Here is a 10,461-nt window from a genome sequence, read left to right as displayed (position 1 = left end):
TCACCATTAATGTTAGACCAATTGCCAACTACCTCATCATTACTCTACACTGACCTATGCAAGTCTTCCACTTCACCTCCACATGGCAATACTGTCGATATCCTCCTTAGTACACTGCTCTGTCGGTTCAGCTTAGTCACCGACCACCCACATAACCAGTACACACATACCGGTTCATTGACCCTACCGACACAAATCACCTTGCCGGTTATCCTTCCTGCCATCACCTTTTCTATCTTGCCGGTGTAACCCTTACGTCTGCACTTCACTTCTCTATTGGTGAAACACCTCGTGAATATGTTCACTTACCAGCAACATAGCTACCCCGTCAACGCTCCCTATCCTTCAATTTGCTACACTTCTCTTTATCAGGTGAGACTGTCTCTTCTCTAATGTTTCACCGGTTGAGATAACATGTCAACTATCACCAATGCAGATTCTGGGTGATGTGTCTACCAGTGGACAACATACTTTCCTTCTTGCTTGTGAAACACATTGATGACACCAAGTAATCATACTCCAGTTGTCCTGCATCAACCTTCATCGGCATCCCGGTATCTCCATGTATGTTCCTGCAGACTCACTAGCACCCTTCTTCATCTAATCGGTTCTCCTCTCAACTGTTTGTCAAGATGAAAAATACACCATCTCAACACCTTTTTTTTTTTCAATGTCCCAGTAGCACACCATGTTTTCACTTTCTTATCTGGTGTGAATTTATGATGTCATGCTCTGGAGGCTTCCTTATATTCCACTTATTCATCCGGCCTCTGCATTCAATCACCTGCCTATCTCGGGGAATCATTATGCCGGTACAAGTGTGACTTTACTGAGGGGAGGATACATCTTCAACATGACATATGTCTCGATGTCTTTCCTATGTCATCTTTCTCACAAAAGCATCATACTCTGTCAACCTATCACATAACTTGTGATAGCTTCTTCATCCGGTGGGAGTCATGCTAGTTAACATCATACTAGCAATCTAGTGGCCTGCACAAATCACCTCCGATGTTGATGTGATTCAAATAATATTCCACCTCTTCATCACAATTAGCCTCCCAGTATGCCTTATCTTTCATGCCAGTTGCATGTATCACTATGTCAATAAACTTTTACTCACTAGTCTCTTAACTGCACCACTAGCATACCAATACATACCGATTCATCCTTCTACATACTAATGGTCACCAATGACAACACATCAACTCTTCTCCTATACCGGTTATCCTACTATACCAGTTGAGATCAATGACAACACAATGTCAATAGCTTCATCATTCGATCTCCCTTCCTCATATGCAAACATTAAGTAGAATTAGTATGGTAGACTTTGGGTAACTATGAAATGAAACAATTAACAATTATGAGTAACTGCTAGGAATTTCAAAATTATAAGACAATAAGTTGTGTGCAATGATAGTGAAGCTTGACTAGAAGAATTATGCTTCCATTTCTATTTTTTTTTTGTATTGACAACAATGCATGGACAATAGAATGTCAATGAATGCATTGAAGTCTGCTACAATAAGGAAATAAATAACCAATGAACATGTTAAATAAAGGGATGAAGGAGGCAAATAAAATATGAGGATGTAAAATAGTAAGGGTTTTAAAAAGTGTAAAGAAAATAATAGAACATTAATGAACATATTGGAGTGAACATGAAGCATGAAAACAATAAGGGAATAGAGAACTGAAAAGTAAATTCAACATGAAGGAAACCATAAACCTAAAATTTTGGTGAAAGAGTAAGAAAATAAATGATGACTAAGTAATAGAATGGAGACTTCAAAATGTTAAGGGTGTGAAACAAAGAGGGATGAAGGATGTTAGTAAACCATGAGGATGTAAAACATTAAGGGCTTGTAAAAATGAGAAGGAAATGAACATAAGAACATGAAAACAGTAAGGGTTTAGAGAATTCAAAATAAAATGAATGTGAAGGAAACAATAAACCTAAAATTTCGTTGAAAGAGAGTAAGAAAACAAACCATGATTTTAGTAAGAAAATGGAGATTGCAAATTGTTAAGGGCATGGAACAAAAAGGGATGAAGGATGTCAACAAACTGCGAGGATGTAAAATGGTAAGGGTTTGTAAAATTGAAAAAGAAATTTTTGGCAAAATTTATGCTAACCCCTTGCAAAGATCAATTCAGAGATTTCGGTGTCAATAAGCCATCATGCTAGTCAGTGCGACTAACATGTCATGTTATCATACTCTGTAAAGTTAGCTGCTTCTTTATCTTTCGGAGAATGCATAACATGAAGGTTATGTGATGTGTCAATAACAAGATATGTTATTGACCTGTGCCTTGCAGTAACACCAACATCTCATGCGAATAACACGTCATATTATTCACCATCTTGTATCGGCATCGCGTGTTATTGACTGCATCAAGCTATTTATCACAATGTTTTATTTGGCTAGCAGTAAGTCCTTTTTTATCCTGTAGGGCAAAATAAGTGATCATACGTATCATGCAGAATAAGAGAGAAAGCGAAGATTAGGCTCCCTTTTCTTACTCCGCATCAAGATCAAGGTGCAATACAACATCGTACGAGATAAGGAATAACAAAGAAGGTAAGTTTTGTTGTTATCCCACAAGGAAAAAATGGTCGATCGAAGGGTCGTGTGGGATAAGAGGTATCAAGGTGCAGGTGTTCTTTTTGTTATCTGGCAGAGGAGAGATTCAACAAACAAGGGTCATGCAGGGTAACAAACTAATGTTGTGGCTAAGGTTCCCCTTATCCCATGCTACATGGTGATCAAAGCAAAAGGTTGCACGGGGTAAGCAGTTCCAAAGACAAGTATGTGGACCCTCTTATCCCGCGCTAAGAAGAATACAAGGCAAAAGGCCATGCGAGATAAGAGGGTTGAAGGGCGGATGATGGGCCTGATGATTCAGCGACCACATCAGCAGTGGAAGACGACTTTATGGGCTTAGTGGGCCCAATTTTCATATAGAGGCCTTTTAGCGAAGACTTCTCTTGGCGGAAAAGGGAAATTTTGTTTGGCTGAAAGGTCATGTTGCTCCAAAATTTTGGAGTGGGGCTAGTTGCCTCCTGGCATAGTTATGACCATCGATGATCACTTAAGCCCAATCTGACGACCATGACTTATTCTTTCGTTAGCCCCCTGGCACTCTCTTGGTGAGATCTTGTGCGCCCATCTGTGTGTGAGATCGCCAAATCAATGGCTAGCATTTGAACTTCCTCTGAGCTGTTAGCATTTAAAATTTTGCAGGCAGGTTGTTGTTGACCCAATGGTTGAGATGTTTTTCATGAAATCAGTTGACACCTCATCCTTGGTTAGATTCTCATCCACCCACCGGGGATCACCTTCTTTACTCTAGATCGAACATTGCAAGCCAATTTTTTGACACCACCATGCCTTCTAAAATGTGATATGGATACTTTTGGCTCTGTAGATGTACTCAGACCCATGGCGTGTGTGTAGAGTTCTCTCTTATTTGTGGGGATTTCATTTTTGCCATGCTACAAAGGACTTTTAGAAGCTGTTCTAACATCTTATTAGATCCGTCGATCTGATCTTCTCCCCTCTCAGATATTTTTATAACCTAACCCTAGTTAGGGTCAGGGATTCTTGATTGTAACCATCTCAGTTATGCCTAAACTATAAAGGCAATTTTGTAGCCTGTTCTTAAGATCTTCTCCTATTTTTCTCTTACAGCAATCTGTGACTTTTGCGATTGTAAAAAATTACCTTTCCTCTGCATTAATAGAATTTGCTTGCCTTACCTAGTTTTAGTTTATGCAAATTTGTGTATTTCTCTTACCTATTTGTATGGATGCATATTTTCTTATTTTCTTAGCATCTATGATAGTGTTGACTCCTTTTAGAGTGGCATTTGTGAACATTATTCATTCCTCTACCATTGTTAAGAATTCCAACCTTGACTCAGTCTTAGAAAGCTAGACTTAGATAGGAATTAGTGTATCTTTTGGGCAGTTTTATTGATGTTCTATGCAGTTACAGGTGGGGTTAGATTAGGTTTCACTCTAGGTGCAAACCATTTTTTTCCTTCTCTCTCTCTCTCTCTCTCTCTCTCTCTCTCTCTCTCTCTTTCTCTCTCTCTTCCATCTCAAAGCATAGATTAGTTTTACCAATGTTGGTTTGGTCCAACACCTACACTAACACTGAATAGGAAGTTGACCTATTCTCCGAAGACTTAACCTCATATTCTACAAGTCCCACATTTGGTGGTTGTTTCCATGTTTCACAAGGTTAGTGATAAAGTTTGGTCACTAAGGGTTCAAAATTTTGTGACAACAGTTTTTGGCAAGCCCGGTGGAACAAGTTTTTTAAGAATTCAAACGAGATTTAGCATTCAGACCATTCCACTTCAAGCCATCGGCCATACCACAATATTTGGCATGCCTGGTGGGACTGTTGAACTTTTAGTTCATAGTTGACCATCTAGGGTACAAAATCTTAGCCACTGGTCATATCTTTTGTTGATCCTGGTGTGTGGATCAGCAACTCAGCCATTAGAGGCAAAAAATCACATACTTGATGAATCTCTACAACATCTACTGGTTAAAATAATTTTAGTGCTCAAAACACCTGAAGATCTGGTGTGTTCTTCAATTGCAAGTCTTTGGAGGCAGTCATTCTTCAAGCACCTAACTTCAAGCCATTTTGGTGATCTTGGTATGTCACCTTTTCTCTCTGGTAGGGTAGATCTTTTGCCTTTTGAGAATTTCATGTAACAAATATAATCTTTTTAATGCTTCAATATGAGCTTCTACCATGGGTGTAATTTCTATTCACCTCCATCTTTTTAAAATACCAATCAGCCCTCCCCAATCTACCAATATGAACAAACTAGGACTGCTCCTAGTTTTAACCCAAATACCCTTGTTCCAACAGCAGGTGGGGATTTTCCTAATGCTTACCACCCAACCACCCCTGCTCACCCTTCTTATTAGCTTAGCCCATCCCTAAAGGACGAAAGAGCCCTCCTTGTGGAGGCTATGGTGTCACAGGCAACTCAAGGGATAAGAGATACTATGATGGATTGCAAAAGACAACTTGATGAGATCAAGTAGCAACAACTCTGGGAACAACAACAAGAGGATGCCTTTTACCAACAACAATAACAAGAGGAGCTTGCTTATCAATCTCAACTATAGAAGAAACAAGAGTTGCAAGCTCAACAATAACATGAGGCCTTTCTTGTACAGTATCTTGCTTCTACAAGGCGAGAGGAAGAGATCAAGCAGTTGGCAACCCTAGAGGTCAGAATCAGGTAGGCAGAGGCCTCTGCTCCTATTTCCCCTAAAAGAAGATTTCCAAGTTTCAGACAGGGGAGTCCTCCTGGATCTTTTGAGGAGCCTATCCTTGAGTAGATCTACCCTTACATTGAGCCTATCCAAGAGAGCTCTAATTTCTATGCCCCAAGTTTCATGGGAATGCTAGCAATGGATGTGCATGAGTCTATTTTCTAGGCTCCTCAATGGTCTAGCCTTGTTGAGATCCATCTTTGCAAAGGTGGGCCTGTTATCTGGAGGGTAGATGTTGGCCATCTTCTTCTAAATTTTGATGGGCGGTCTTCTCGTGAGAAGGATTCCATGGTGGAGCCTGAGATGCTGGAGGAACAAAAAGAAGAAAACTTGTAGCATTTGGACACCAAGAAAGAAGAATGCAACAAGGAGGAAGCTTTGATCAATCTTGATCATCTTCCCTCCTTCATTGAGGATGAGGGAGCTCTTCCTTCATTTGAGCCAGTGGTGTATTCCTTGTAGGAGGGGCCTGAAGTTAGTCCTAGTGACTGTGGGATATTTGGAGAAATTAGTTCTTCTCTCACTCCCATTTTTTAGTCCCTTAAGAGAGGTGCAATAACGCCCAAGTCAATCCCATGTGTTTTAAGAGTGAGGAGGAGTTGAAAGAGGACTCTTTTTGGGACAACTTGGAAGGTTTTTGTTCAAGTTTGGACACTTTGCTACCTTGTTCTATGTAGGTCCAAGAGAAATCGAATGATGACTTTTAGCTTTTGAAAAGTCAAGATGATGACTTGCATGAGGTGGTTGTCTAAGGTGAACAAGAGCACAAATCAGAGCTGATTGAGAGAGAAAATTTTCTTTTCTCTGATTTTGATGTAGAACATGTGGTAGATGTCAAGTTTGATCGTGACCTTCATCTCCACATATTCTCAAATATAATTGACAATTTTTGCGCCAACCTCAATGAAGTTGAGTTCATCCCCTTGAGGGGGGGGGGGGCAATTTGGCCAGCATGATCAGATTTTGATTATGGAGGCGGTTGAGCAAGAGCATGCCAACAGGGAGAGATCAACCTTTGTCAGATGAAGGGGTTGCCTAGTTAGATTTCTCTCTTTGATTGGGGCCAAGAAGGAAGTTGTAGAGCCACATACCCAAGTCACAAGTGTATCTTAGATCAACAATGTGTCTGATCATCAATTTGGGGTATGTATTTTTGTTTCCAAGTTGCATGGTTTCTCACAACTATTTATGGTTCTGCCTTCACTTTCCCAACTCTGTATTTTATTTCAGAGCCATGTAAATCACCCTTCCTTATTTAGGGAGGGAAGCTACTTTAACCAATCTATGAATGGTTTTGTTTAGCAGCCTCAAGTTGATTGGTCGTTAGAATAGGGTAGTGTAGGATTTATTTTCCTCCAAGTTCTTCGACATATTGTATTTCATCTTCAATTTTCCTTTCTAGAAGTGCACAAGCATAGTTTGCTTTTTTTAGTATGACAAATTTTTTTGATGTAATCTAGGTTACAGGTGCAGAGATTTATCTTTTGTTTCAGGCCTTGACTCTATGCCCAATGGATATCTAAGAATTCTGGTCTTTCCCTAAGTAGGCTTAGGGCCCCCTCTGAGTCACCAAAAAATGTTGGCAAATTTTTTGCCAACCCCTTGCAAAGATCAGTTCAGAGATTTCAGTGTCAATAATACATCATGTTAGTTAGTGTGACTAACATGTCATGTTATCGTACTTTTCATAGTTACCTGCTTCTTATCTTTCAAAGAATATATAACACGAAGGTTATGTGATTCATCAATAACACGATATGTTATCGAACCGTTCCTTGTAGTAACACCAACATCTCATGTGAATAACACGTCATGTTATTTGCCATCTTGTATTGACATTGCGTGTTATTGACTGCATCAAGCTATTTACCGTAGCGTGTTATTCGGTTAGCGGTAAGTCCTTTTGTTATACCGTAGGATGAAAAAAGTGATCATAAGCATCGTGCAAGATAAGAGAGAAAGCAAAGATAGTTCTCCCCTTCCTTACCCCACACTGAGATCAAGGCACAATGCAACATTGTGCGGAATAAGGAATAACAAAGTAGGTAATTTTTTTTGTTATCCTGTGAGGCAAAAATGGTCAATCGAAGGGTCGTGTAGGATAAGAGGTATCAAGGCGCAAGTGTTTTTTTTGTTATCGCATAGCAGAGAGATTCAATGAACAAGGGTCATGCGGGGTAATATACTAATATTGTGTATAAGTTTCCCCTTATCTTGCGTTGCATTGTGATCAAAGCAAAAGGTCGCGTGGGGTAAGTCGTTCCAAAGACAAGTATGTGAACCCTCTTAACCCGCGCTAAGAAGAATACAAGGCAAAAGGACCTGCGGGATAAGAGGGTCAAAGGGCAGATGATGGTCCCGATGACTCAGTGGCCACGTCAGCGATGACAGATGATAGAGGCCTTTTCGCCAAGACTTCTCTTGGCAGTAAAGGGCAATTTTGTTTCGTCAAAAGGCCATGTTACTCTGAAATTTTTGAGTGGGGCCAGTTGGCTTGTGGCATAGTCATGATCATCGATGATCACTTGAAGCCTGATCTGATGGCCACGACTTATTCTTTTGTTAGACCCTTGGCACTCTCTTGGCAAGATCCTGCACGTCCATCTGCACGCGAGATATCTAAATCAACGACAAGCATTTGAACTTCATCTGAGCTGTTAGCATTTGAAATTTTGTAGGCGGGTTGTTGTCAACTCGATGGTCAATACGTTCTTCTTGCTCATTCGACGCCTCATTCTTGGTTAGATTCTCATCCAACCACTAGGGATCGCCTTCTTTACTCCATATTGGACCCTGCAGGCCGATTTTTTGATGCCACCATGCCCTCTTCAATGCGATATGGAGACTTTTGGCTCTGTAGATGTACTCAGACCCATGCCATGTGTGCAGAGTTCTCCCTGATTTGTGGGGATTTCATTTTTTTCATGCTAAAGAGGACTTTTAGAGGTTGTTCTAAAACACTATCAAATTTTTCAATATGATCTTCTCCCCTCTCAGTTATTTGTGTAACCTAACGTTGGTTAGGGTTAGGGTTTCTTGATTGTAACCATCTCAGTTATGTCTGAACTGTAAAGATAATTTTGTAGCCTTTTCTCATGATCTTCTCCTCTTTTTCTCTTACAACAGTCTATGAGTTCTACGATTGTAAAAATTTACCTTGCCTCTGCATTAATAGAATTTGCTTGCCTTACCTAGTTTTAGTTTATGCAAATTTGTGTATTTCTCTTACTTATTTGTATGAATGCATCTTTTCTTGTTTTATTAGCATCTATGATAGTGTTGACTCCTCATAGAGTGGCATCTGTGAACATTGTTAATCCCTTTACCATTGTTAAGAATTCCAACCTTGACTCAGTCTTAGAAAGCTAGACTTAGATAGAAATTAGTGTATCTTTTGAACAATTTTATTGATGTTCTGTGCAGTTACAGGTGGGGGTAGATCAAATTTTAATCTAGGTGCAAACCCTTTTTTTCCTTCTTCCATGCAATCCCTCTCTCTCTCTCTCTCTCTCTCTCTCTCTCTCTCTCTCTCTCTCTCTCTCTCTCTTTCCTCTCTCTCCCTTTTCCTTGTCAGAGCATAGATTAGTTTTACCAATGTTGGGTTGGTCCAACAGCTGCACTAAGATTGAATAGGAAGCTGACCTATTCTCCGGAGACTCAACCTCACAATCCACAAGTCCCACACTTGGGAGGTTGTTTCCATGTTTCACTAGGTTAGTGATCAAGCTTGGTCACCAAGGGTGTAAAATTTGTATGCATACTACTGTGAACTAAGTAGTAATATAATAAGGATCTATAAAAAAAATTTCAAGACAACAAAAGAAGATTTGTTAATGTAAGGCATTAACATGTGTTGAATCTACTGGTTAAAATCATTTTTATTAATAAGAGTTTTATTGCAACTGCATATCTGATTTCAAGGCCATGGATAAGCACCTATCTATTTAGGATCCTAATGCAATATCAAATACCACTTATAATCAAAATCATCTTTCATTTTTCTACTTTTTTCTTTTTGTTTAAGTTATTTTAGATATGTCTCTTTGGGGTTTTGAGTGGTATAAAAGTTGAGCTGGAAGGAATTTGTTTTGATCTATCATCCCTTTATGTATATGACAGGAGACATATAAGTTATTTGTTCTTGAAGTTATTTACAAAGTATGTGGGATTAGGCTCGAATATGAAATAATGTTTAAGCTGATCTTATGTATCTAAGAACAATCAATTTTCTATAGGCCTATAGGTTGTTGTTGTTATTAGGTTATTATCAGTGCAGGCCTAGAACTAGGAATACCCTCTTGAGTCTGATGGAGCTCGAAGTGAAGAAGGCTATGAAAGCCTTGTCTTGTTATATTTTCTTGTCTTCAGTCTATTGATAGTGTAGGTTGTATACTCTAGGTTCTCAATCCCATAAACTAGAAGTTTTATTTCTCCTTAGGACTGAAGTTAGCAAGAAAAATCGTCAACAAAAGGCATTAAATAAACCATGACCAATTATTTACCTAAAGACTGTAATTTGATAAGGTGAAGGGAGCTAAATGAAATAGTAATTAATGGGTGAAGGGAACCAAATAAATCATTAGGATGTAAAACAATAAGGGTAAGCATAAACTATACAGGAAATAAAATTGAAGGAAACAATGGAACATGAAATGAACATATAGTGATGAACATCAAAACTTGAAAACAACTAGGGTTTAGAAAACTGGTTATAGCATTGAACATGAACATTTCCTTGTAACATTGAGGGCTTAAGGCACTAAATAAACCATGATTAAGTAAGAAAATGAATACTATAATTAGTTAAGTGAAACAATAAGTAATGGATGAAGGGAACTAAATAAAGGAAAAAAACAACCATGACGATGTAAAATAATTCGGGTTTAAGGGGAAAGAATGGGTTTGAAAATAAGACTAGTTATAAATAGGAAGAAGATAAATACCTAGAAGATTGTTGTGTCTTCTTTGAATTATTCGATGCCCTCTGTGTCTTCCTACTCCTCTTTGATGCCTTATGTGTCTTCTTTGTGAGTCAAATGATATAACTTCATTACTCTTTGTATGATTTAAAAGTAATACTTTTTTGGGCAGCCTCTTTAATGTCCACACCCTTGCCATTTCAAATTTTGAATGTTGATTGCATTTGTAGTGCC

The sequence above is a fragment of the Cryptomeria japonica genome, chromosome 3 (genome assembly GCF_030272615.1).
Source record: "Cryptomeria japonica chromosome 3, Sugi_1.0, whole genome shotgun sequence".
Classification (NCBI taxonomy): Eukaryota; Viridiplantae; Streptophyta; class Pinopsida; order Cupressales; family Cupressaceae; genus Cryptomeria; species Cryptomeria japonica.
The sequence above is the reverse complement of the archived record's forward strand: the minus strand, read 5'-3'. Positions refer to the sequence as shown.